Raw genomic sequence first — 27,781 nt, 5'->3', positions numbered from 1 at the left:
GTATTACTGCAGTGTTGGAATCTTGCTTTGCTGTTGTATGCTTTGTCAAGTTGCCAAAGCCTTCTTTTGTCCAAGGTGAAAGGTCAAGGTAATGCCGTCTGTATAACCAGCTGGCCCATAAGAATGTGGACATGAAACAGTAACAATCTGTCTGGTAAGTTATTAAATGCTTCACAGAACGTAACATGACCCCTGTCATAACATAATGTGGAACATTCTGAGAATATTAACTGTCTGCCACTCTGGGAGTAAGTGTCAGACTCTGAGGAGCAGAAAGATTAGCTGAAATTATTCAGAGCAATTTTACAGAGTTATTGCTAAATTTACTGTAAGCACAAATTTTACTTGTTCTCAATCATCGGCAGTTAAATTATGCAATATGATTACATTTCTTGTTTTGTATTTATATTTACCTTTCTGCCAAATCTTGTTTGTGCCTAGCAAGTTTGCAAATAACATTAATTTTTTAACAGACCTTCTACGTTTTTTTACCCATTGTACTGAAAACTTTGGCTAATTCCTTATTTGTACACACCATCATCTCATGCTGACTTTTACCAGCAAAGGCATCCATGTTTGCAATTTACTATTACATTTAATTCCACATTGTGCCAATTTGTTACAAGTTTGTAAGAGAGGAGATAAATTCTTTTCATCTGCCTTTTGCTTCTTTCCTTTCCTGTGGTATCCAGTATGCATTACAGAAACTTTTGGTTGTGAAAGGCCAGGCACATATTAATAAGCAGAGGTGAGGATCACCTGTTGATTGACACATGGGATTCTTTCCAGGGAGGGCTGCCAATTCCAGCTGATAAACTGGCATTAGTTTAAAGGGCATTATTATCCCAGTAAGATTAGTTTCAGCTTTGAAAGTGGAGATGCACAGCAATGTGATAATGTTACAGCTTCGTCTTTCTTATCTGCAGTGAAAAAGATACAGTACTTATGCTAAGTTTTATGAAGCATCCATTTTAAAAAAGCTTTTCAGCAATTTGCAGAGCATCTGATGCATTGGTCTATCTGGATTACAAAATGGCAGACTTGAAGTGGAATTGTCCATTGTTAAAGTTGATGAATGTTCAAATAAGTACTAACTTATATGATTCTCGGCAATGGAAACAATTGAGCTTGTTGACCAGGACTCGAAATGAACAGAAATATTCCAGTTAATTTGTTACCATGAATCTTTTACAAGTTTAAAAAATAGAATTTTTGAATTTTTTTTTCAAAGTGGCACCATTGCTTTGTTGTTGTTCAGGACATGATGCTGCAAGTGCTTCCCTTCAACTATTTGGTTCATAACGCTAAACACTGCAATGCTGTGACAACTTTAATACTTTATACTATGTTGTTTTTTTTGTTTTATTTGTTATATTGCAATAGTTTTGGTATAATTTATGATTTTCTTCATGATAGCTGCTTATATGATGCTAAGTGCTTGTGATGCACCTGTGTATCTGACAATAAACTTAACTTGACTCAATCTGATTTGGACTCTTGAGTATGTTTGAAGTTGCCTGTATTGTGATTAGATAAGTAGAGGTGTGTGGGAAGAAGGATGATACTAGCCTGCAGAGTATTCAAGATGCAGTGACTCAGGAAGGTGGCATCCATCATTAAGTACCCCCACCACCCAGAACATGCCCCCTTCTCATTGTTACCAACAGGAGGGAGGTACAGAAGTCCGAAGGTACACACTCATTGATTCAGCAACAGCTTCTTCCCCTCTGCCACTGGATTTCTAAGTGGACACTGAACCCATGAACACTACCTTGCTACTTTTCAAAATTTATTTCTGCTTTTTGCACTACTGATTTTAATACATATATATATATAGTTACTGAGTTACTGTAATTCAGTTGTTTTTCTATATTTATCAAGTATTGCATTGTACTGATGCCACAAAGTCAACAAATTTCAGGAGATATGCCGGTGATATTAAACTAGATTCTGATTATATTCAAAATGCAGATTAGATAGATTTTAGATTAACAATATGAGATTGTGCTCATCATGTCTAACGTGCTGTTTGATCCAAAGGTGATAATTCATTTTCCCTGCTCTCCATGAACTTTTCCTGTTTCTGTCTTTGATGGGAATTGTATCAGTTGATGGATGACCAAGTAGGTTGCTTACAGAGACCATGTTTAAACAGATGGTGATTTATGTTGGACGGTGACTCATTATGATCCTGGGATCAACTGCTCTTCCACTTATTATTTCTTTCTTTATCTGACATTGTCAGCAAAAGAAATTATTTCATCTAACTGGCTGTTTGTCTGCACGTTGACTCCTGCGTTTGCCAATTTAACAAGTGCCTGTTTGAAAGTAATTTTAATTAGTTAATTGCTTTGGGACATCTTGAAGACTTAGAAAACTTAAGATCTTTTTTCCAAATTTGGAAAGGATGAACTGCTGCCAAGAATTATTCAGTCCAAAGGACTGATGATGCCCTTTGTGCTCTGGGTGGTATTTAAGGAGACAACAGGGCTGTTTCAACAGAATCTGGTACTTCATTCTGTTCTTTTCACTACTAATTCTCACTTACCCTCTTTAATGAGGCTAGTTACATCCTGCAGAAACCTGGAACCTTGGGAAACAAGTTATCGAATCAAGTCGAGTTCATTATCATGTGCAGAAGTGCAGTGAAGTGAAGCACCATGAAAAACTTGCAGTAACATCACAAGCATGTAGGCCAAAGCAACACATGGAATATAAATTACGCCTACGTTATTCGAGACAGTTAAGAGAGTGGGTAAAGAAGACAGTACAAGAAAAAAGACACAGTCAGAGACAAGTCCATGTTAGTGCAAGAATTGGTCTGTAGCTGTTTGTGAACCTGATGTTGTGGGGCTTCATTTTCTGTAAGTCCTGTTAATGGCTTATGTTAATACTTTATCCTCGAGCCATGATTTGAGCTGTGTCCCAAAGGCCAGGAAAACATCACCTGTAGTGGGTATCAGGAAAGTCCTGTCACATTAGTGTCAATATGAACTAAGCTGCTGGCATGATCTGTTATGTTCATAGGCTTCAGCACAATAATACCTGTGTAAATTGACACTGTAAGCAGTGAGTTTCATTGTTTTATATATTGGTAGAATGTTGTAATGCCCTCTAATTATTCTCTCAGTAAGTTCACATTTTGATCATTTTAAGGGTGTGATGCTGCCTAATACAAAGACTCCACATTATGCTGTCTGCCACAGGGCGGTGAAAGCCTTAACTGGATTTTCTATTCCCCTGTGCTTTTACCTTCTCCCCTACTACACACATATTGAGGCAAGTTGCATCAATTATGACAGGTTTGCTAAAATCATCCAGTTTACCTCAGGAAGGTATGTGATCTCAAATGAAGTTGTTATGTGGATCAAGTAAACTGGCCCAGAAGGTAGAAGCACTTTTGTCTTAAGTAATATTTAATAACTTCATCTCTGAACATGAAAATTCAGAAATATTCATTTCATATTGGATATTAATGTACTTTTGTAGGTTAACTAAACCAAGTGGCCTCAGGTGCACTTTGCTTGTGTTGCTGAGTTGTTACTTTTGCACTGACATTTTGAGTTATCGATTCATTTACATGAACATGATTTGGATCAGCATTTCAGCTAGCCTGGCTTTCTTTGCTCGTCTGATTATTTTGTCATTACTGCTTTGAAGCAGAAAGCTACATATTTGTGGATCTCTTTGGGGCATTGTGAATAAGTACTTTCTTGTAAAAGAGTGAATTGTTTAATTTGCTGATGTCTGATTCATTGTTTTTGAGTAAACAGAACATGGCATAAAGCTTTGCTTTGTTCAGAGTTCATGAATAAAACAGTTGGTGGCATTGGCAGATGGACAATGCTGTGTGATGTAATGCATGTCCAAATGAGATTGCACATGTCCTCTCACAAGTGCTATGTTAGTGGTCTTGAGATATAACATGAAACATAAAATGCGCAATGACCCCAACTGTGGTCCCACGCAAGACGATGTTGAACAAACCTAACCAATTAGGCTGAAGTTGTAGAATAAGCAGCGCCAATAAACATCTGCAAGGAAGTAACTTTTTAGTCTCTGATTCGACAAACAAGCCAAAGATTTAAATTTGTATTTCAGTGATTTGAATCAATTCTCCACAGTGCTCTTATAATATGATCTGTTGTATTATTTCAGATACAAAGCATCAGCTTCTTAAACAGATTCTTTATCATATATTCTCTGTTCTCTATCATGCCACCAAATGTGTTTGTAATGTAAGTACATTTTGTTGTTGAACTGGGTGGTTTGTCATAGAATGACACGTTTAATATGTCATTGCAGATTATTCTTGAAATCAACATTTTTCTCTGCTGTGTGGCTTTATGAAATGTTTAATTTCTCCAGTCAAAGGAAACACGTTGCTGGTTTCATTTGTCACCGCTGGTGTGCCTGAAAGCCCATGTGACCAGTGTGCAAAAGCACTCTTCCATCAGGAGTCAAGCACCGGCAGATTTAGCATATCAGCTTTGATGAATGATTAAAATCGAGTACTACATTTGGCAGGAATAAGCTTAAGCCTTTGCTTTTCTCTCTCAGCCTTGCTGTGGGAATGGAAAGTAAGGCCACTTGTTCCTCACATAGAAGCTGTGGAATGAGAGGGTCAGTTTGTCACCTGGGGAATACTTGGTGGTAGAAGAGCCCTGGTGACAATCTAAGTCCTTACTAACAGTCTGTTTTCACTACTGCTAAAGTACATTTGAGTTGGAGATTTAATGCCCAAAGTGCAGTGAAGGGGAGGGAGAAGGAAACAAGAAGAAATAACGCAGAAGTAATGCTGTGAAGATTCTATAAAAAGTAATTCTATACATTTTTAAAACAGTGGAAATCTTACTTTGAGTTCTCAATTTCTCCTACCAGTGGGGGCCAGTGGAATCACTTGTAACATTGTAGCAGCAAAGGAAAGCCAATTTAGCACAGGTGCAAGACTGGTTCTAGAACCTAGCTGATCTGAGTGGCATAGATCCAGATTTAACAATATTGAATTGTAGAAACTGCATTCAATTTTCTTTGCTGACTTTAACAAATAGATAATGTGTTTATTTATTCATCTGTGTTGTTGTCCCGCCTTCCCCTACATTGATTCTGCTTACTTCCTGCTGCCTCTGGAAAGCAGGCCGCATAATCCCACCCCAGTCATTCTCTTTTCTCCCCCTCCCACTGGCAGAAAGTACAAATACTTGAGAACACATACCACTGGGCTCAAGCATAGTTTCTATCCCACTGTTATAATTCCCTTGAATGAACCTAAAGATGAATTATTGATCTCCCAGTCTGCCTCATCGTAACCACCTTTTCTCTGTAACCATAACACTGCACTTTGGCATTCTGATTTTTTTTGTACTCCCTGAATGTATCTGTGTTTGGAAAGATCTGTCTGGATGGCATGCAAAATTAAGTTTTTCATTCTATTTCAGTATATCTGCAATAATAAACCAATTACCATTAGACAATTACTAATGTTAACAACATTCCACTTCAGAATACAAAGGGAGTCATTGGAAACACCTATATTATCAATTTTAATGTTTATCTCTTATAGCTATTGTGTGTGTGAGCGGTGTAGTGATTAGTGCTTCTGATGTTAAATGCTGCTCACATTAAAAATGACCCATCTTTTCAGCATGAATATGAAACAAGTTGAATGACTAGCAGTTGCAAAGTCTTCTCATGGAGTGTCACTGTGGAGCATTACTTTTCTCAACCAACAATCAAGGCACAAGTAAATTAGCTGATGTTTGTGAATTATATTCAAATGATTTTTAGCAGCTTGTTTCTTCTGTGACGTACCCTTGTTGCTGGATTTCTGTTCTGCAGTCCCTCTCTCCAGCTTTCCTGCCACTACCGACCTCTGCTTCAAAGGAAAGGCCCCCCTGTTCTCCTCTGATGAATGTCTTCTCAGTAACCATCTTCACCAACGTCCCATGAACACCCTCCGACCTCCAGTTCTTTCTCAGCTGTCCACTGCACTGGATTTTGTTCCTCTTCATTTCCTTTTTCTGCTCTAGCTATTGCTCTACACCTCCTCCACATACCTCTCCGTTGTCAGTAATATTTTAACCTACTGAACAGGGCAGCTGGATGACTTACACTTCAACAGATAAAATCTTAGGTGAACTAACACCTGCACTCCCCATGAAACAGGGAAGCTGTATTTATCTGCTCTTTCTCCCAAGAATTCTGTACTCTAGGCTTGTATCTCCCTCATTTGCATTTAGTAACAATTTGTTGTGAAAGTGAATCAAAAGACAAGCTGCTGGAGGAACTCGTGCTACGTCCACACCACGCCCCCTGTCCACACTGAAACGGCGTTTTCATCCCCGGAAAACGGAGATTTTCAGAAACGGTCTCCAGAGTGAATAAATCTGAAAACGCCTAATATCTGTTGCAGTGTGGACATGGTAAACAGAGCTTTTTAAAACCGCTGTCATGACGTGCCACAACGGATGGCGGCAGCGCAGCATTACATTGTTTTCTTCTTCTTCTTATTATTATTACTTTATTGTCACCAAACAATTGCTACTAAAGCGTACAATCTTCACAGCGATATTTGATTCTGCGCTTCGCAGAACCTAACAATTTCAGAACAGATGGCAACCAGACTGAAGCCAGAAGAGTTAGAAATGTGCTCACCAAATACTTTGACCCATAGCTTACTGAATAAATAAGTATACTCACTTTGCCCTGTTTTCTGTCCTTGCTTGTATGAAGGTGGTTTACCTATTTATGCAAGTACTTCTCTGACAGTAGATGTGTAACAGCCTAATGTAACATTGTATGGAAATACAAGACAACACTGATGCAGACATGTTTTATACATTTAATGCAACAGAGTTAGTCAGTTTTTCAATGTTCGTCGTTAGCCGGGTCATACTGTCCGTGAACTCCCTGTCGGTTGCCTCCATACGCTCCAGTATTTTTTTTAGTTTTAAGTCCTTCTGCGTGAGAGCCAAGGGCAATTCCTTTTAAGTTTTTCTACTCTGTAACTGGACAAACGCGCACCAAGTATACCGTTCCCTCTTCGCTTGTTTTCTGTGTGTCTGGCGCATGCCCAGTAGGAGGAGATTCGCCCAAATATCCGTCCAATGTGGACAGAGATATTTTGAAAAACGCTTAGTGTGGACGCCTGTTGTTTTTACTCGAAACCGGCATTTTCAAAGTTATCCGGCATAGTGTGGACGTAGCCTCAGCACCATGGAAGGAAAGGTTGATGTTTCAAGTCGAGATTCTGCATCAGGACGGGACATGTTCTGATACAAGACGTCCACCCAAAACGTTGACCCATCTGTTTGCCTCTTTAGATGCTGCCTGACCCATTGAGTTCCTTCATCAGTTTATTTTTGGCATCAGGTTCCAGCATCTGTTGTCTCGTGTCTCCATTTAGAGTGTGGAGTTGATTAATCTGGTGTTAGTTCAAGTAAGTGTTAAGAGAACGTGAGTCAACAGTTTCAATTCTGGCTGCAGCCAGTGGTGCCCTTGACTGTAATTTCTGGTGCAGCAAAAGCACAAATATGCTACCTGGTTATTTTAATGCTTTCAAATTCTGTTGCAGCCCTAGTTACGGAGGTGGTGGTTAACAGTTGAAACAGATTGGGTGTACTTGGCACAATCCCTCAATGGGTACTTGGAAGCTCATTTACTTGATAAGTACTTGATGGTCTTTGAAGTGTTAGTGTGAATTAATGGCACTCAACAACCGTTTAAGACAGTAATTAGTATTTATTTTGGTGGAGTTGGTCAGGGAAGAATTTTTGACACTTTGAAAATGTAGTTACAATATATATCTTCAGTGTCTAACCAGGTTACTGGAATAGACAAGTGCAAACTTTTCCCATCATCCCATCCAAAGTGGAGTCTTCCTAGGATGTACTAACCATACTGTAATGCAAGGAGCTGTTAGCTTATATTGAAAGCTTACATTTGCTCCAACTCCAATGAGATAAGAGGAAACAACTTCATTTGGGAAATAGAGCAGTTGGGGATCATCTCACAATTATTAATCTTGGTGTGGTGGTGAATTTGTTATCACACTGTCTCAGTTGCTGCCCGAAATGTATTGGTAGCTTTAGTTAAGCTCCTTGGATAGCAAAACAAGAACAAAACCAAGGAGATTTTTTTGATGCTTTATTGACAGACTCCAGTGATTGTACTTTGGCCTATTCTGATTTCCATAACAAGTAACTGTAGTAACTTGAATTATGAGGAAGAATAATTTCATACTCTTCTTCTTGGGCCCAGTGGAGCATAGGCCATTGATGACCTCCCATCTCTATTATTGTCTGCAAAGTCATTGGTACGGTTGGAGTTCATCAATGTTTCTGTGATCCATTGTGTCCCCTGTACAGGGGATTGCCTGTACAGCTTCATCAGAGCTCTGTTAGCTGGCCTTACCCATTTCCACCTTTCAGGTCGGGATGTAGGGTTGGACTTCGAGAGGCAATTTCATATTCTGCTCCCCATCTTGTAACTCTGTTCCTTTGCCAGGTTATTCTGTCGTGTACATGAGCTGCTTCTCATATGTTGGAATTATTTGATTTGAATATGATTTTGTGATGTCGTTTTCACATCAAAGGCAATGGTTTTCTTCTCTGATACACCTGCAAGACACACCAAAGAATTGACCTGTGAATTCACCGGCGTCTATATGAAAAAATGGTCACATTGTGGAACTCTGTGAATGGTCTAAGTAAATAGTATAGGAGTGGATGTTAAGTGCATGGTGGAATATTGTGGATGCTAAAAAGAAACGTTGCTGCCTCCTAGAGTATTGACAGCATTTTCTGTACAAGAAAGTGATGGAATAAGATGAATGAGGTTAGTGTACAGCTTCCACAATGTCACAATCTCTGGGCTGAATCATCCACTTCTTCCCTTTAAAATTCAACTGGAGTCATTGGAACAGATATTTTGTTATATTTTGAACAAAATGTTTCAAAGCTTGTTCACTGTTAGAGCTCAACAGGAATAAATGATAACTGCTTCCCATTATCTGCATTTGATATCTTTATTTTATATCTTTGTGCTGAAATTGCAGCTCTAATTGATTTTACAGAGCAAATTGAATGGCTTTTGATCTTGGGGATTGCCTTAGGAGTAGTTGTTTTCAAAGATGTGCAACAACAAAAGATTTTGGAAACTGGTGGAAAATGATTTCTCTGAAAAGCAAAACACCATGAGATGCAAATTGTGCATTGACACATTGTACCTGCAACATTAGAATTAGATTTATTGTCACTGACTTGGATGACATGAAACTTGTTTGTTTTGTGGCAGCAGTACAGTACAGACATAAATTATGATAAATTACAGAAATATGTAAATAATGCAAAGAAAAGGAGTAATGAGGCAGTATTCATGGGTTCATGGACCATTCAGATATATAACAGCAGAGTCAAATAAACTGCTTCTGAACAGTTGGGTATGGGTTTCGGGCTCCTGCACCTCCTCTTTGATGGTAGGAGTGAGAACACGGTATGTCCCAGATTGTGAGGGTCTTCAGTGATGGATGCTGCCTTCTTAAGGCACTGCCTCTTCAACACGTCGTCAACAGTGGATAGGATTGTGCTTATGATGGAGCTGTCTGAGTCTATTACCTCCTTCAGCCTTTTGCAATCCTGGTGTATGGGAGCCTCCACACCAGATGGTGGCACAACCAGTCAGAATGCTCTCCCCCTTATAGGGAAAGAAATTTGTAAGAGTTGTTGGTGACACACTAAATCTCCTGAAATTCCCAGTGGAATCACGATGGGAATAACTGTGAACAATGGGCCGATTGGTCTAATTCAGCTTCTATGTCTTAATGCTCAAGCTGCTTCGATGTTTTATGTTCTAACAAAGCAGGGAGTGTGTACTTAATCTGACTGAAAATGATTGCTTATGTCAAAGGAGGAATCCTGGAAAGAGACTCAGATTCTCTTGGTCTTGGGAATACTGCTAAGTCAGTCTACAAATAATACATTGCTTCAGAAGTTGCATCCTGCATAAGCCCTCCTTTAAGCTCACTGACCTGTTTTCTTCCTGATCTGAAAATTTATAGAGCAATTTCTAGGATATACTTTGGCTAGCCATTAAAATTAATAACACATTGGAATTTTCAATTCCAGAGAATTGCCCCACAGGATATGAATAACCATTCATTGCAAATATGACCTTGTGCACTGGAGTGTTAATAGATGAAGGAAATATCCCTTTGCTGACTGCGGAAGACTGATGTACCTGTTTCTTCATTAACATAACCAGTATTTTTTTCTTGCTGTTTTTACTCAACCATTTTCAAGCCACAGACATTCTTAGAGCAAATGCAAGGTAGACATAAGGGGACTGTGATGGGAAGCTTTGCAGTGCTTTTGCTTCTGTCTTTAATCTCCCATGTTCACACACCGTTGTATGTGACGGAGAAGGAAATCAAGAACAAAAACACTACTCAACTTTCCTTCTCCATCACCAGTGATAATTGGAGTCCACAGCTGACCATCTCAACAGCGGCACAACTCTTCAGAATATTATAAACACAATCATTTGGAGATTTATCCCATTGAAAACAAACAGTTCTAATCTTTTTCCTTGTGTGATTCTTCCCCCCCCCCCACCCCCATACAGCTGTACACATAAGAAAAGGAGCAGGAGTGATCCATTCACCTTTTTGCACCCAGTCTGCCATTTATCAGGGTTGGAGCTGACTACCTCAGTGACATTCTCCAGCTCTGCCACCTGTCCTTTGACCCCCTAACAACCAGAAATCTATTGATTTCTACTTTGAATGAACATAACACAATTCTCCCAAGTACAGATTACCAACATTTCACCACAATCCGAATGAAGGAATTTCTCCTCATCTTGCTCCCCAAGGGCCTTCACTTTATTCTGAAACTGTGCTCTTTGGTCTAAGCTTCTACAGAGGGCTTCTACAGATACATTATGAGCAAAAGGATAGCAAAGGACAAAGCTGGTCTTCTGGAAGATCAGAGTGGTCATCTATGTATGGAGCTGTAAGAGATGGCAGAGATCTGAAATGGAGTTTTGCATCTGTATTTACTTGGGAGAAAGACACAGAGTCTATAGGATTGAGATAAAGTAGCAGTGAGGTAATGGACCTTATACAGATTACAGAGGAGGAGGTGTTTGCTGTCTTCAGACAAATAAGGGTAGATAAATCTCTAGGGCCTGACGAGGTGTTCCCTCAGACTCTGTTGGGGGATATTGTAGAAATTGCAGGGCCCTAGCAAAGATATTTAAATAAGTCCTTAGCCACAGGTGAAGTGTTAGAGAATTGGAGAATAGCTGATGTTGTTCTGTTCTTTAAGAATGGGTCTAAGTATAAGCCATGTGGGCACGTGGCCTAGTGGTTAAGGCATTGGACTAGCGACTTGAAGGTTGTGAGTTCGAGCCCCAGCTCTGAGGCAACGTGTTGTGTCCTTGAGCAAGGCACTTAATCACACATTGCCCTGTGACGACACTGGTGCCAAGCTGTATGGATCCTAATGCCCTTCCCTTGGACAACATTGGTGTCGTGGAAAGGGGAGACCTGCAGCATGGGCAACTGCTGGTCTTCCATACAACCTTGCCCAGACCTGTGCCCTAGAGAGTGAAGACTTTCCAGGCGCAGATCCATGGTCTCGCAAGACTAATGGATCCCAGGAAATTATAGGCCAGTGAGCCTGAAATCAGTAGTGGGTATGTTATTGGGAGGTATTCTAAAGGACGAGATATATAATTAGTTGGATAGACTGGGACTGATTAGGCATAGCCAGCATGGCTTTGTGCATGGTAGGTCATGTCCAACCAATTTTTATAGAGCTTTTCAAGGAAGTTGCCAGGAAAGTTGATGAAGGCAAGACAGTAGATGTTGGCTACATGGACTTTAGCAAGGCTTTTGACAAGGTCCGACATGGGAGTTTGGTCAAGAAGGTTCGGTTGCTTGGCATTCAAGATGAGGCACTAAATTGGATTAAACATTAGCTTTGTAGGAAAAGCCAGAGTATGATAGTAGATGGTTGCCTCACTAACTAAATGTGGTTAGTAGTGTGCCACAGGGATCATTGCTGTTTGTCATCAACACCAACAACTTAAAGCCCATCTCCCCTTCTGTGGATTGGCTGGCAACAACAGCTCGTCACCATCCTCTGTTCAGAGCCTGTCTTTCAAGTTGTTCCCCAGGTGTAGCCCACCTTAAGAGTCTAATCCTCCCAGTGATGAGGTCTTTGGAGATTCTGCAGGCGTTTCTGCAGGTCTGGGTTTTTATGGGTTGGGTTGCTAGCCTCATGCCCAAATCTTCTTCTTTTGCAGCTGGACAAGGGACTGTGTATGGTGGAGTTCTCAATATCAATGATCTGGATGATAAAGTGGTAAACTGGATCAGCAAATTTGAGGATGACACCAAGATTGGGGTAGTAGTGGACAGTGAGGAAGGCTATCAAAGTTTGCAACAGGATCTGGACCAGCTGGAAAAATGGGCTGATAAATGGCAGGTGGAATTGAATGCAGACAAGTGTTAGGTCATTGAGAGTTAACTTCCAACTGAATTCATTTCACACATGTTGCGTCACTGGGCAAAAAATTGTACAGCACAAAGTTTTTGCACACCCTGGTCATCACAAATTAGGAGAAACACTGAATACATAGATTGTGAACTGAGAATGGTTCCAGAGTTAGTGGTATGTCCTTTGTTTGAGATGTGGGAACTCTGGGAGATCTCCAATTTCCTTTATAACTACATCTGCATGAATTACATCTAGCTGCAGCTCAGTAGAGGCCAGGTTAAGGAAGAGGAGCTGCAGCTTGATTACCTTCGGCTCATATGAGAGAACGAGGAGATGATGGATAGGAGATACATGGAGGTAGTCACCCCCTAGGTTACAGGAGGCAGGTACTTCAGTTTCTGTGAGGAGAAGTTAAGGGAAAAGGCATCCAGTCTAGAGTGCTCCTGTGGCTATTCCCCTCAATAATAAGTATACTGCTTTGGATACTGTTGGGGAGATGATCTATCGGGGAAGCCACAGCGACCAGGTCTCTGGCACTGAGTCTGGCTCTGTGGCTCAGAAGGGAAGTGGGGAGAAGAGGAGTGCAGTAGTGAGAGGGGATTTCATTGTTAGAAGAGCAAACAGGAGATTTTGTGGACATGAAAAGAGACACCCGGATGATATGATACCTCTCAGGTGCCAAGTTCAGGGATGTCTTGGATCAGGTTCACAGCAAAATGAAAGAGGGAGGTTGAACAGGCAGAATTAGTGATACATATTGGTACCAATGACATAGGTAGGGAAAGGGAGGAGGTCCTGAAGAGAGAATGCAGGAAATTAGGTAGAAAGCTGAAAAGCAGGACTTCCATGGTAGCAATATCTGGATTGCTGCCTGTGCTATGTTCCAGTGAGGGTAAGAATAAGAGGTTTTGGCAGGCAAGTGTGTGGTTGAGGAATTGATGCAGGGGGCAGGATTTCAGATTTCTGGATCATTGGAATCTCTTCTGGAAGGAATATGACCTGTACAAAAAGGACGGATTACAGCTGAACTCAAGGGGCACCAATATCCTTGCAGGCAGGTTTGTGACAGCTGTTGGGGAGGATTTAAGCTAATTTTGCAGGAGCATGGGAACTGGAGTGATGAGGCTGAGGAAGGGACAGCTGATAAACAAGTAGATGCAGTGTGTGGTGATGACTACCTCTATGTACCTGTGAGGAACAACAGGCAGATGACAGGGCAAAATTCCAGTCAGTGTGATGAATTCAAGTGTAACATGGGGGCAAAACCAAAAAGGATGATAAATACAGGACTGTAGATGTTATATTTGCATGTATGTATGGATTAAAGTAGATAGTCTTGTAGCACAGTTAGAGATTGGCAGGTATGATGTGGGTGTGACTGAGAAAAGATCATAGTTGGGAGCTTAACGTCCAAGGATACACATTGTATCAAAAGGACAGGCAGGTCAGCAGAGGGTGTAGCGTGGCTGTTGGTAAAAAATGAAATCAAATCCTTAGAAATAGATGACATCGGATCAGAAGAATCATTGTGGGCAGAGTTAAGAAACTGCAAGGGTAAAACAAACTCTGATGGGAGTTATATACAAGCCTCTGAACAGTAGCCAGGATGTGGGATATAAATTACAACGGGAGATAGAAAATGCATGTAAAAAGGGCAATGCTACAATTGTCATGGGGGGATTTCAATATGCAGGTAGATTGGGAAAATCAGGTTGTAGAAAGCCCATGAAGTGGCTTTTTAGAGCTCCTTGTAGTTAAGCCCACTCAAGGAAAAGTATTTTTGGATTGGGTGCTATTTAATGGACCAGATTTTATTATGAAGCTTAAAGGAAGCCTTAGGAGGCAGTGATCATAACATGATAGAATTCACCCTGCACTTTGAGAGGAAGAAGATAAAGTCAGATGTATCAGTAATACAGTGGAATAAAGAGATTTACAGAAGCATGAGAAAGGAGCTAACCAATGTTGATTGGAGGAGGACACTAATAGGGATGATGCCAAAATGACAATGATTGGAGTTTTTTGGGGGGCAATTTGGAAAGCACAGGATTGATACATCCCAGAGGTGAAGAAGTATTTTGAAGTGAGGCTTATGCAGCTGTGGCTGACAAGGGAAGTCGAAGACAGCCTTAAAAGGAAAGAGAGGACATATAATACAGTAGAGCAAAAATTAGCAGAAGTAAAAGAGAGGCGAGAGTGGATGTTGGACCATTGGAGAGATAGTAATTGGGACAAAGAAATGGCAGAAGAATTAAATGACTATTTTGTGTGAGTCATCACTGTGGTAGACACTCGCAGTATGCTAGAATTTCGAGAGGGTCAGGGGCAGAAGTGAATATTAGATTAGATTAGATTATGAGGACATTCAGTCCTCGTTTATTGTAATTTAGAAATGCATGCATTAAAAAATGATACAATGTTCCTCCAGAATGATATCACGAGAAAGACAGGACAAACCAAGACTAAAACTGGCAAAACCATATAATTATAACATATAGTTACAGCAGTGCAAAGCAATACCGTAATTTGGTAAAGAGCAGAGCATGGGCACGGTAAAAAAAAGTCTCAAAGTCCTGATAGCCCAATCATCTCACGCAGAACCTCCAAGCACCGCAAACTTGCCAACGCAGCACCATTGGAAGCACCCGACCGCAGCGGACTCTGAGCCCGTCTGAAAACTTTGAGCCTCCGATCAGCCCTCCGACACCGAGCACTGAGGACCATCCTCTGCCGAGCGCTTCGACCTCGCCCCAGCCGCCGAGCAACAAGCAAAGCCGAGGACTCGGACCTTCCCCTCTGGAGATTCTGGATCACACAGTAGCAGCGGCAGCATAGCAGGCATTTCAGAAGTTTCACCAGATGTTCTTCCATGCTCTCAGGTCAATCTCCATCAAATCAGGGTTGTGCATGGCACCCTACTTGACAGATAACAGACATCACCACCGGAGTGGCTGCTGAGAGCTGCGTCGCACCGCCATCTTCTCCTCCCTTTGTAATATACTTCCTATTACAAAGGAGAAGATACTTGGGAAGCTGAAAGGTCTGAAAGAGATATGTCACCTGGACCAGATGAACCCTGGGTTCTGATGGAGGTCATTGAAGTCATTATGGAGGCGTTAGGAATGATCTTCCAATAATTCACGAGGTTCTTGAAGACTGGAAAATTGCAAATATCACTCCACTCTTTAGGAAGGGAGGAAGGTAAAAGAAAGGATATTTTATGCTAGTTAACCTGACTTCAGTGGTTGACAAGATGTTGGAGTCTATTATTAAGGATTTGGGTTCAGGATCCTTGAGGCACATGATAAAGTAGGCTGGAGTCAGCATGGTTTCCTTGGAATTCTTTGAGTAAGTAACAAGCAGGATAGACAAAGGTGAGTCAGTGGATGTTGTTTACTTGGATTTTCAGAAGGCCTTTAACAAGGTGTCATGCATGAAGCTGCTAAACAGGGTAAGAGCCCTTGGTATTTGAGGAAAGATACTAGCATAGTTAGAAGATTGGCTGACTTGCAGGAGGCAAAGAGTGGGAGTAAAGAGGGCTTTTTCTGGTTGGCTGCCAGTGACAAGTGATGTTCCCCAGGGGTCGGTGTTGGGACCACTTCTTTATACATTATATGCCAGTGATTTGGATGAGGACATTGATAGCTTTATGGCAAAGTTTGCAGATGATATGAAGGTAGGTGCAGGGACAGCTGGTGATGAGGGAGCCGGGAGTCTGCTGAAGTACTTGGACAGATTGTGAGAATGGGCAAGTAGTGGCAGATGGAATATAGTGTAGGAAAGTGTATGGTCATGCATTTTGGGAGAAGGAATAAAGGAATAGACTATTCTCTAAATAGGGAGAAAAATCAAAAATCAGACGTGCAAGGGGATTTAGGAGTTCCCCCTTTTCTGGATTAACTTGCAGACTGAGTCAGTGTTAGGAAAGCAAATGCAATGTTACCATTCATCTTGAGAGGACTAGAATATAAAAGCATGGATGTAATACTGAAGCTTTATAAGGCATTAGTCACACCGCACTTGGAGCATGGTGAGCAGTTTTGGGCTTCTTATCTACGAAAAATGTGCTGGCATTAAAAAAAAGTCCAGAGGTTCACAAGGATGATGCAGAAAATGAAAGGGTTAATGTACAAAACACTGGGCCTGTACTTGCTGGAGTTTAGAAGAATGAAGGGGGGATCTCATTGAAATCTGTCGAATATTGGAATGCCTATAGAGTGGATGTGGAGAGGATGTTTCTATTAGGAGTGAGTCTTGGACCAGATGGCACAGCCTCAGAATAGAGGGATCTCCATTTAGAAAAGAGGTGAGGAGAAATTTCCTCAGCCAGAGGGGAGTGAATCTGTAGAATTCATTGCCACAGACGGCTGTGAAAGCTCAGTCATTGAGTATATTTAAGGCAGAGGTTATTAGGTTCTTGATTAGTCATTGTGTTGAAGGTTATGGGGAGAAAGCAGGAGGATGGGGTTTTAGAGGGTCACTAAATCAGCCATGACGGAGCAAACTCAATAGGCTGACTGGCCTATTTCTGCTCCATGTCTTTATGGTCTTAGGTTTTGTCATCTTTAGTTTTTCTTCTTATTCCTTTAAATTCTACAGAATAAAGCCCCAGTCTCCTCAGATGGAAAAGATATCAAAGGATGGATTCTGTCCTGTGAATGTCTGCTGCACTCTGGCTGTGGCAAGTGTGTCCCTCCTTCAGTAATGAGACCAAAACTCAGTGGAATTCTCTCAGTGCAGTCTCATTAAGGTTCAATGTAATTATAATGAGACCTTCTCAGTCCTGTGTTCATATCCTGCTTTAATGATAGCTAACATACCATTAGCCTTTCTAATCACATTTTTCACCTGCATGTTCGCCACCCGATATTTGCGTACAAGAACACCTAGATCTCTTTGAAAATCAATATTGCCCAGTCTCTCACAATCTAACAATTATTCCTTGTTTTTGTTGTATGTGCAACGACTAGTTAACATCACATGTTTGTGCATATATTCCATCCTGCCTGTTCGTCTGTTTGCTCTTGAAGCCTCTTTGCATCCTCCTCCATACCACAATCCCATTTAGTACCATCAGCAAACTTTGAAAGACAACATGAGATCTCTTCGAACAAATCATTGATAGGGGATTTGAAAGGCAATGATGATCCCTTCAGTATACAGCCTGCCAACCTAGAGATGAAACACTTATTCCCAAGTTTTGTTTTCGATTCAATAAGCAATTGTCACTCCACTTCAGTGAATTATCTCTCAGTCCACTGGTCTTTTTTTCCATTAACTAGCCTCCGATGTTGGACAATTGAAACCTTAACAAAAATCTATTACACAACAACTACAGTTCTCCTCTTGCCTCTGTTCTCAGACCCGTCTACAGAGAACTGTAACAGATTAATCAAACATAATTCTTTCAATGATCCTTGTTCTCTGCTCAATCTTATAGAAAACCAAGAGCTGCTGGAGGAACTCGGTGGATTAAGCAGCTAAGTGGAGGGGAGTAATCAACATCTCTGTGCTCAGTCCTGTTACTCCTTTGAAGTCATTTTAGTATTATTACTGTATTATTTATTCCAGCACTTGCCCTCAGGACCCTCATCACCCAGGATATGCGCTCTTCTGATTATTAAAGTCAGGAAGGAGGTACAGAAGTGTGAAGGCACACACACAGTGATTCAGGAACAACTTTTTTCCCTCTGTCAGTTTCTAAATAGAGAAAAAACCCTGGACACTCCCTCACATTTTTTTCTGTTTTTGCCACTATTTGTAATTTAATTATTTAATATATATATATATATATATATATATATATATATATATGTACTTACTGTAATTGATTTATTTATTTCATTTTCTGTATGTATCATGTTTTGCATTGTACTGCTGCTGCTAAGTTAACGAATTTCACAACATATGCTGGTGATATTAAACCTGACTCTGAATTTCCTAGTATTAATGTTAGGCCTACAGGTTTGTGGTTCCCTGTTTCCTCATTCCCTCCTTTGTTAAATAATGTTGTCACACACGCCACCCTCCAATCCACAGGGATAATTCCAAACTTTATTAAACTTTGGAAGAGAACTAGAACACCTAATATCTCCAAAGCCTTGTCTTTTCAAACAGTTTCATAGGCCACATTGAACAAACACTAGTCTGTTTTGCATGAAGATAATGTAAATTGCCAGTTTCTGGAATAGGGCCAGAATTTTGATTGTCTAACATTTACCTTGCCATCTGTTTAAAATCGATAACATGTTTTGAATTGTCTACCTTTTTGATTACAGTTCATCAGTCATTTGGTCAAATGAACCATGGGCATTGTTTAAATATATGGCACAAGAAAGAGAATGTCAGTCCAGCTTATGCCTGATATCTTTTAGAGTAGGTATTGTGAATATATTCCAGAAGTAACTGTGTGCCAATGTGTATCTATGCGCATGACATCGCACGAAAACAGAAATAATTGGCATCAGCAAGCCGTTGGAAGTGCCATTGCCAATTCTGCTGCCTTTTTCTCACTCTTCCACATTCTGTACACTCTCCCTAACCCAGATGGGAATTATTGCTGCAACCATCTATTTAACACGAAAATGAATGGCTGAATATTCTGGTGCTACCATGCATGATTCTCACATCAGCCTATCAATGAAAATCTTGAATGCATTATTTTATTCCATAAGTAAAACACCTTTCTCACATCCTGAATATTATGTTTTATGCAGTGTATTGGTCACAAAAAAGTGTCTGATTACCAGTATTGTCAATCAACATTGACACTTACAGCGATTGCACAATTCCAGATTTAAATGTAGTCTCTTTCTGAGGTTCGTGTAATTTTTGCATCTTGCTTATTTTCTCTACCCTGTACCTCATCCTCTTAATTGAAAGGCAACAACTCCTGAAGTTGCTTGTTGCCCTCTGGATCTTGCTTTGAAGCCCATCTGAGAAACCCAGTCAATGGAGTTCAATATTCAGTTCTAGTCAACATATTATGCCTCACATGTGGCAGTGGTGCGGTGGATGGTTAGCATGTTACTTGGATTACAGAGCATGTGCTGTATAGGGAGAGGTTGGACAAGTTAGGGTTATTTGAAGCTCTGGAGATTTGATGGAAGTTTATAAAATTCTCGCTGGATAGATAGCCAGCCAGTATTTTTTGTTCCGAGGTTGAAATATCCACATAGAGGGAATGTATTTAGTGTGAGAAAGGGAAAGTTCAAAGGAGATGTACACACTGCCAGGGCTGGTAGTGAAAGCAGATACAATAGAGACAGCTATTAGATAGACACATGAATATGCAGAGAATAGAGGGGTATGGAGTATATGCAAACAGAAACAGTGTCATGTTCTTAATCAGTTCAGCACATCATGTGCTGAAGGACCTGTTCCTGTGCTGTTCGATGTTGTTGGTTATTTTATTGTGTTTGATCCTAATTTCGTCCCCGTCCAATCGTCAATGATTCGGAGCCCCATGCAGACTTCCTGTGTCTAATTAAGGCTGATGATTGAACTGTCCCTTCTACCCCAGTGGGAGTAGGGATTGTACAATGCAACCCTCTGTTACAGCAGTCACTACCAAAACAATTGAGGTAGGGAATGGAAATTTGCTCTTATAAAACGGAGAGGGAAAATAAGCTACATGATTACAAAAGGTGAAGCAAATTTTGTCACTTTTGTCACAGAGAATCGGGAAATGAACAGTTTTCTATGAGCCCACTCCTCCTGATGTGGGGGTGCACTGAACCTGCTGTATTGTGTGACTTGGTCACTCATTAATAGAATAAATGGGATTTCATTAAAGGAAATCCAGAACAAAGCTTGGAAAAACCCCTCTGACCCCTTCTCAATACACCATACAAAACAGAACTTGAGACCTGGGCCCTCTGTCCCCTTCTCAATACACCATACAAAACAGAACTTGAGACCTGGGCCCCCTGTCCCCTTCTCAATACACCATACAAAACAGAACTTGAGACCTGGGCCCTCTGTCCCCTTCTCAATACACCATACAAAACAGAACTTGAGACCTGGGGTAGGTCAACAATGATCAGATTGACTAGTGTACAGGCTTGACGGGTGAAGTGGCCTATTACTATTATCTTGAATTCTTGCAATTGCATTGAAGTGAGATAGTTATACAGCACAGAAACAGGCCCCTTAGCCCAACTTCGTCCATGCCGACCACAATTCTCATCTAAGCTAGTCCCATTTGCCTATATTTGGTCCATATCCCTCCAAACCTTTCCTATCAATGTGCCTATCCAAATGTCCTTTTAAATGTTGTTAGTGTACCTGCCACAACCATTTCCGATGGTAGCTCATTCAATATGCTCACCCCTCTCTGGGTGAAAAGGACCCCCTTCATCCATGCTGGCTGACAGAGAGATCCTATTCTCCTACAGGTTTTCCAGGTAACGTGTTCTCTCTGTGTTTCCTTCAGCTCCTTCCACAAGACTCCACCATCCACCTCTGCACTCAAGGCAGTTTACATTAGTGAATTGTTTTTGATATGACGGAGGACACTGGAGCACTGGAAAGAAATCCACGTTTTCACAGGGAGAAGGTGCAAACTCCAGACTGACAGCACTGGCAGCCAGGATTGAAACCAGGACGCTGGAGCTATGTGGCAGCAGTTCAATGTTAATTTAAGCCTATGTTCCGTTATGTTTCCTGTATTTGTAAAGTACCGTGCTGCCTCTGCAAAGAACTAATATTCATGGTATTTTTATATGCCTTAATAAACTTAAAACTTAAAAACTAGAACTTCAATCTTAAAAATTAACCTTAGCTTAAAATTGAAACTCTTAGCTGCACTACTCTATCACTCATTTGTTTGTAAGCCAACATTTGCGGGCTACCAGCTTGTATATGTAATCATATATGTAAGTTCTTACTTTCATTTATCCCTTTTTTTGACATTAAGACCAGGGAAGAGAGGCATCCTTTTAGAACAGAGATGAGAAGGAGTTCCTTTAGCCAGAGAGTAGTGAATCCGGGGGAATTTGTTGCCACAGGCAGCAGTGGAGGCCAAGTGATTGGGTATATTTAAGACAGGGGTTGATAGATTCTTGATTAGTCAGGGAATGAAGGGATACAGGGAGAAGGCAGGAGATTGGATCTGAGCAGGAACGTGGATCAGCCATGATGAAAATGTGGAGCAGACTCAATGGGCCAAATGACCTAACTCTGCTGAGTTCCTCCAGCAGTTTGTGTGTGTTGCTTGGATTTCCAGTATCTGCAGATTTTCTCTCGTTTGTAATTCTGCTGCTATATCTTATGGTCTTACAGTCTTAGTGAAAAAGTTAAATAATTGGCTAGAATTATGCATGGAGATCGGCAACCTTCTTACCAAAACTGTTTGTCTGCCATCCCACTATAGAGAGACCAAACAAAATGTAGACATGGGACTGCACATGCAGGAATGTGTAACATAAAATCTTGTGGAGAAATTCTGTGGAGGCAAAGGGGTGGGTTGAGACCCTGCATCTGAAAAGTTGACCATCCCTGTATCTTCACAGATGTTGTCTGACCCACTGACTTCCTTCCACAGTTCTTTCCTTGAAACAAAACGTACAGTGACAAAAATCTCATCATTCTTCGTGGTTCAACCACGCCGTAAACTGGTACATTCCTGAAGAAGGCATATCAAATATGTTACCTAGCAATCAATTTAAATTGAAGATCTCTCTGGCAGAGTGTGAGTGTGTTTGGAATTCACTTTGTGAGTGCACTGGCTGTGTTGTATACAGTACTCCCACTGTTCCTTTGGTGGCAGGGTTGCCATTAGCCAGCAGCCTTATGTGGCCACAAGTGCTGTGAGCTCAAGCACTCCAGTTTACACTTACCTACACAGGAAATTTGGCAACCCCAGCTCAGCTGTCTCATCGAGGATACTAGCCAGGCAAATGAGAAAATAATCATCAATATTTTATCAGCATCTTTAGTTTTTTTTGTTCTTTGAAAATCGAGACTGTCCTGCCGACATCTTAATGCTTTTGAATTTTGTGCAAGATCAAATTATAATTTGATCTGTTGAACCCTTATGTTCCACAATGAATGCAGATTTGTACCTTTATATCTTTATACAAAGTTTACCTTTGTACACAGTTTAGAAAATGTCGTGATTTAACCCAGCATAGGCTTTACAGCTCTCGCTGATTATTGAGTGTTTACTCTGCACTTTCTGTAAGATCCTCGACCAAGAACTTATATGAGTTCAAATCTTTAAATAAACAAGGTATTAATCAGCTCTGTGCTTTTTTTTAGATGATATTTAATGAATCTGAACTTGAAATTGAACAACCACAGAAGTAATTGGTATGTTGGAAAGAACACTGCTTTCAGTTTGATATCCACAGACCTAAACCTTGTAGTCTTCGAAAACATGGGCACAGCATGACCTTTGTATATGTGTAGTCCTAAAAAGCAGTTACTTTCTGTTTGACCTCTCTAAAATGTAGATTATTAAAGATGAGAGCCAGAGCTAGTCAGAGGTGGGTTAAGCAAAGAGTAACAGCAACTCAAAGAGGGATGAGGGTTTGGGTCAATGAATTTAGATGGCTTCTGCGTCAATTGGGGCATCCAGTGGGTGCTGCATTGAAGGCTGGTTTGTGACTCATGGATGGGAATTAAATGATGTCTGGTTTATTGTTGAGCTGCTGTTTCTATGAGGGCTAAGTGAGATACTTGGGGATGAGGCACAGAGGTGTAGATGAGCATCAGTCAGGGATGGTGAGGTGGGTGGTTCCGCAGCCTGAGATCGGTGGCCTGTTGGGTTTTGTTGGACTGGTTGGGCTAAAGGGCCTGTATCCCTCCTGTATTGCCCTGTGAATCTTGATAAAAACATAATTGCCACTGTTGTTAAGTTTGAGGAGAGGCAGAACCAGGTGGAGATCAAACATCTGAGTCTGGAGCAATTCAGGAGTTGGAGTCTGAAGCAATTCAGGTGGAGTGATGTCAGAGTGATGGGATTTGATAATTTTAGATTATGTTAGTATAGGGTATGGCAGAGATGGCAACAAAATAAGCAGTGGGATATCGTGATGGGGTCCTAGTGTAGTGATACAGCCACAGGGGCTGGAGTGCATTCTGGATAAGGCGGACTATGATTGGAAGCTGTTGATTATAAACTCTGTGAATAGTGGATGACTGAAATATTGTACTAATGTGATTCTGTAATCTCTTGAATAAATCTCTGTTAAAAAGGGAGAAAAAGATAATATATTTGACCTAAGTGTACCCAACAGTGGGTTAATGAGGGTCAGTTTCCCTGATAATGCTGCAAAAGGAACATTTGACTCTTATCAGGAATCACCAGATCAATTTTCCGGAGTGATATAAAATGGTTGGAAATGGAGACGCAAAAAAACTACAGATGCTGGAATGTGGAGCAGCACAAAAGACATTGGAGGAACTCAGCAGATCAGGTAGCATCAATGAACGGAATGGACAATCGATGCTTTGTGTCATGATCCTTCATATAGATTAAAAATAAAGGGGGATGTAGCCACTATGAAAGGTGGTGGGAAGGGTTGGAGAAAGGGGTATTAGGTAAGGGGAGTGGCAGGCAGATGAGGGCTGGAGTGAAGTCAAAAGCTGTGAGTTGAAGCCATGTGGTACAAGATGGCAACAGGGACAAATATCATGGCTGTCGTTGCAAGTCTGGGTGGAAGATGGTCACTGTACATCTGTAGAAATTTGTGAGTGTCCTTGGTGACATACCAATTCTTCTCAAACTCCTAGCGAAATATAGCCTCTGCTGTGCTTTCTTTAAAATTGCATTTATATGTTGGTCCCTGGTTAAATCCTCAGAGAAGTTGAGCCCAGAAACGTGAAACTGCTCACCCTTTCCACTTCTGATCCCCTGATAAGGACTAGTTCCCCTTCCTGAAGTCCACGATCAATAAGATCCATAAAACAGGAGCAGAATTAGGCTATTCAACTCATTGAATCTGCTCTGCTATTCCATCATGGCAGATTTATTATCCCTCTCAACCCACGGTTAGTGGAAATGTTATCATATTTTACTCTGGTGTAACCATATTTTCATTTGGGTAGCAGTGAAAGGAGCAACACCGTGTGGCTGAAGTTCTGGGAAACTGTTCAGTCACATGGATATTTGCAACGTCTTTTCCACATCAAAATAGATTAATTTTCTATTCTGAAGCAGAGTTTTAAATGTTTATGAAAAGCAGTCCATGAATTGTACAGAGAAAAATTAGGAATGCAAGCGTATTTTAATATTAATTTTGTTCCTGTGTTGGGAGTATTATCTTGGATTTTATATACTTGCAGAGGGAAACATGATTAAATTATAGTTAATTATTTTTGGTATGGGCTTTGCACGAATGACCAAGGATTGATTGTTTTCTGAAAACAAGACGGTTTTAAGTTGCAAGTATGAAATGTTTATTTCTATGTGGAAGTGTGGTATAATTAAGTTTTTATCAGTTTTTATGTGTGGGGATATGGGGGGGGGGGGGAAGAACTGTTATCTTCAGGAAATGGATTTTTTTACGTTTTAGAACTAGCCAGAGCTTCAATATTACGCACATCCAGTAGACAGGATAAATACTCCGCAGCCTTTGCCCCAGTGGACATTTTAAACCTGCAATTCACTTATCATTTTAATAGTACTCCCTTTTTTTTGTGGAGGCACTTGCAAAGTTGTTGGAGATGCTAGGAGCAAAATTTCTGTTCCTCAGCACATTGTGGGTTGAAACGGATTAGTCATAAACATCAGTAAAACCATTTACCTGAGGTCGTAAACATTTGCAGTTTGCAAGTTTTTGGAGGCTAAGTTTGGTGTTCTAATCAATATTTGTGTTCTTGAATGAGATTCATTCAGAGAATGCCTCATGAAAACCAATGTAGAGGTGATCAGGGCAAGAGCAGGAGGAGACTGGCAATAGCACACTGTTACTTTTATTCAGGAATGCAGCTGCAATGGACCTCTAGCTGGTGGGCCACACTCAGGAATGCTGCAAGATGTAGCTCCACTGTGCATTGTGTTAGGCTGTTTGTTCAGTGCTTCGAGCCACCTGGTGAATGTAAGCCCTTCATCAGAAGCACAAGTGATTGCCCCTTGCTGCCCATCTGGCCTTCCTCATACCCACCTGTCCTCCCTCATTTTCCCCCTCCCATTCTCCCTCATTCCCCACTCCCATTCTCCCTCATTCCCCTCTCACATTCTTCCCTCCCATTCTCCCTCATTCCCCTCCCATTCTCTCTCATTCCTTCCTCCCATTTGCCCTCATTCCCCAATTCCCCATTCTTCTCTCATTTCCCTCCTCCTATTAACCCTCATTTCCCCAACTGTCCTCCCTCATTCCTTGCCCTTTTCTTTTTCTCATTCACCATACCCACGTACATCACAATCTTCGTCATTACTTTCTTTATTTTCATATGCAGACTGCTGTTTCCAAACCCCTGCGAAGTCTTTCTTTCATGAGAAATGAATATGGAGCACCTTGTCATATTGTTTTGTTCCTAAGTCAAAGAAACACTATGGAAATTTTGAAAATAGATGTTTGCTACAGAATGGAATCTATCATTGTTTTCAATGTAATGGCATATGCATGCATCATCCAGATCTATAAAGTGATAGGCTTTCTTGGTGATGTGTGTATTAATTACAGTTCATCTTGGAATAATTTTTTATAAATAGGGGTTTGCTAATAATCACAACGAAGAGGGTGAAAAGCCTAAATTAATTCTAATGAGAATAGGAAATGAAATAATTAGTATCAGTAAAGAGAAAGTCTTGGAGTAATTAAGGGGACCAAAAGTCAACCACGTCCTTGAATCTGACAGTTTACATGCCAGCATTTGAACGGAAGTGTTGGCAGAGTGAGATGATGTTGATGATAATCTTACAAGTGCTCTCTGGATCCCAAAGTAAACTCAGCAGATTTGAAGATAACAAATAGAAAACCTTGCTTTGAGAAAAGAGAGAAAGAGTAAAAAAAAGGACCAATTAATCCGTTATAAGTTGGTGTTTATTTTATGAATAATATAGAAGTGAGACATTTCAATGCAGAGGGAGGCAAGAGCCTGCAGAAAGCAATGGAAGCAGTCTGGTCCATCACAGGAATCTGCAGGAAGCATTGCCTTAAGTCAGAATCTATCATCATGGCTCTTCACCATTTAGATCATGCCTTTTTTTTCACTGCTACCATCATATATGAGGTATAGAAGCCTGAAGTCTCAGGCCACCAGTTCAGGAAGAGCTACTTTCCAGCAGCCATTAGGTTCTTGAATCTATCTCCACGGCCTAAGCCCTACTCACCAATGGAACACTATGGACCACTTCTTAGACTAGCAAGGGCTTGTCTCAAAATGTTTTTTTCTTGTACACTAATGTTTTGCAGTCCTTTTTTCTTCACTGTCTTCATTAAATTATGTATAATTTTTGCTTGGTGTGTTGTCTGCAACCATGTGTCTGTTATGTTGCTTCAAGCAGTTTTTCACTGTTCCTATAACGCACTGTTGTTGTGCTCATGACAAACTCAACTTGATTTAGAAAATCTATACACTTTTATGAAAGGGGATTATTGACAAAAGAAGCAGGATTCACCGCACACTAACAGAGTAGTTAGAAGGGAGACAGCAGAGTTGTTATATCTGGATTTTGAATAGATAGACAATGAGGACAGAGTTCAGTGGTGAAATGGATAGGAGAGAGAGCAGAGAATAGGAACAAATGGGCCTCACTACATTTCCATCAACTCCCACCAGACTAGAGACAATTTCAGGTTGGCTGGCAGATATAGTTGAGATGTCATAGGGACCTTCTTTGATATTAGCCATGCTCAGTTCGAAATCGCAGAATAATAATTGGAGTACTGGTTGCAGTTTTGTACTCTGTATCAAGGAAAGATAAACTTATATTGGAGGCAGGACAGATAAATTTGCCACATGAGCTAACTAGAGTGTGGATGAAACACTCTGAAAGGTAGGATCAAAGATAGCCTCTTTGATAGCCACCAATAGGTTGTTTTCACAGCATAGAAACCTTACAACCAACAGTATAGACTAGGAAATAATTCATTAATTTAGGATTGACATAAAGAGAAAGCTATTTTCTGACACAACTGTAGTTGCTCAGTTAATTGAGGTTCAAAGGTTCATTCATTATCGAAGTATGTATCCATATACAGCTCTGAGATTTGTCTTTTCTATATAGCCACAAAACAAAGAAAGAAAATCAAAGTTGTGCAGGGAGAAAATCCCCCACGCTAAAAAGAGTGGTATCCCTTTCTCCCCCCTCCCCACACAAAATGGAGGGT

At 40.7% G+C, this 27,781-nt stretch overlaps 1 protein-coding gene across 10 annotated transcripts in view; it reads left to right on the top strand.

Annotated features, from left to right (window-relative positions):
* Nucleotides 1-27,781, top strand: part of LOC140197686 (receptor-type tyrosine-protein phosphatase delta) — a 606,878-nt gene that overhangs the window by 77,931 nt on the left and 501,166 nt on the right. Inside the window, exon 1 of one of the 10 annotated variants that reach the window (XM_072258001.1) lies at nucleotides 21,132-21,213. The exons of the other annotated variants lie outside the window; for them this stretch is intronic. The gene's annotated coding sequence lies outside the window, so the exon portion shown is untranslated. Of the gene's footprint in view, nucleotides 1-21,131; nucleotides 21,214-27,781 lie in introns of those variants that run through there. 10 annotated transcript variants of the gene reach the window in all.

This window comes from Mobula birostris, chromosome 5 (assembly GCF_030028105.1).
Source record: "Mobula birostris isolate sMobBir1 chromosome 5, sMobBir1.hap1, whole genome shotgun sequence".
Lineage (NCBI taxonomy): Eukaryota > Metazoa > Chordata > Chondrichthyes > Myliobatiformes > Myliobatidae > Mobula > Mobula birostris.
Note: the sequence above shows the minus strand (reverse complement) of the source record. Positions and strands in the feature narration are given on the sequence as shown.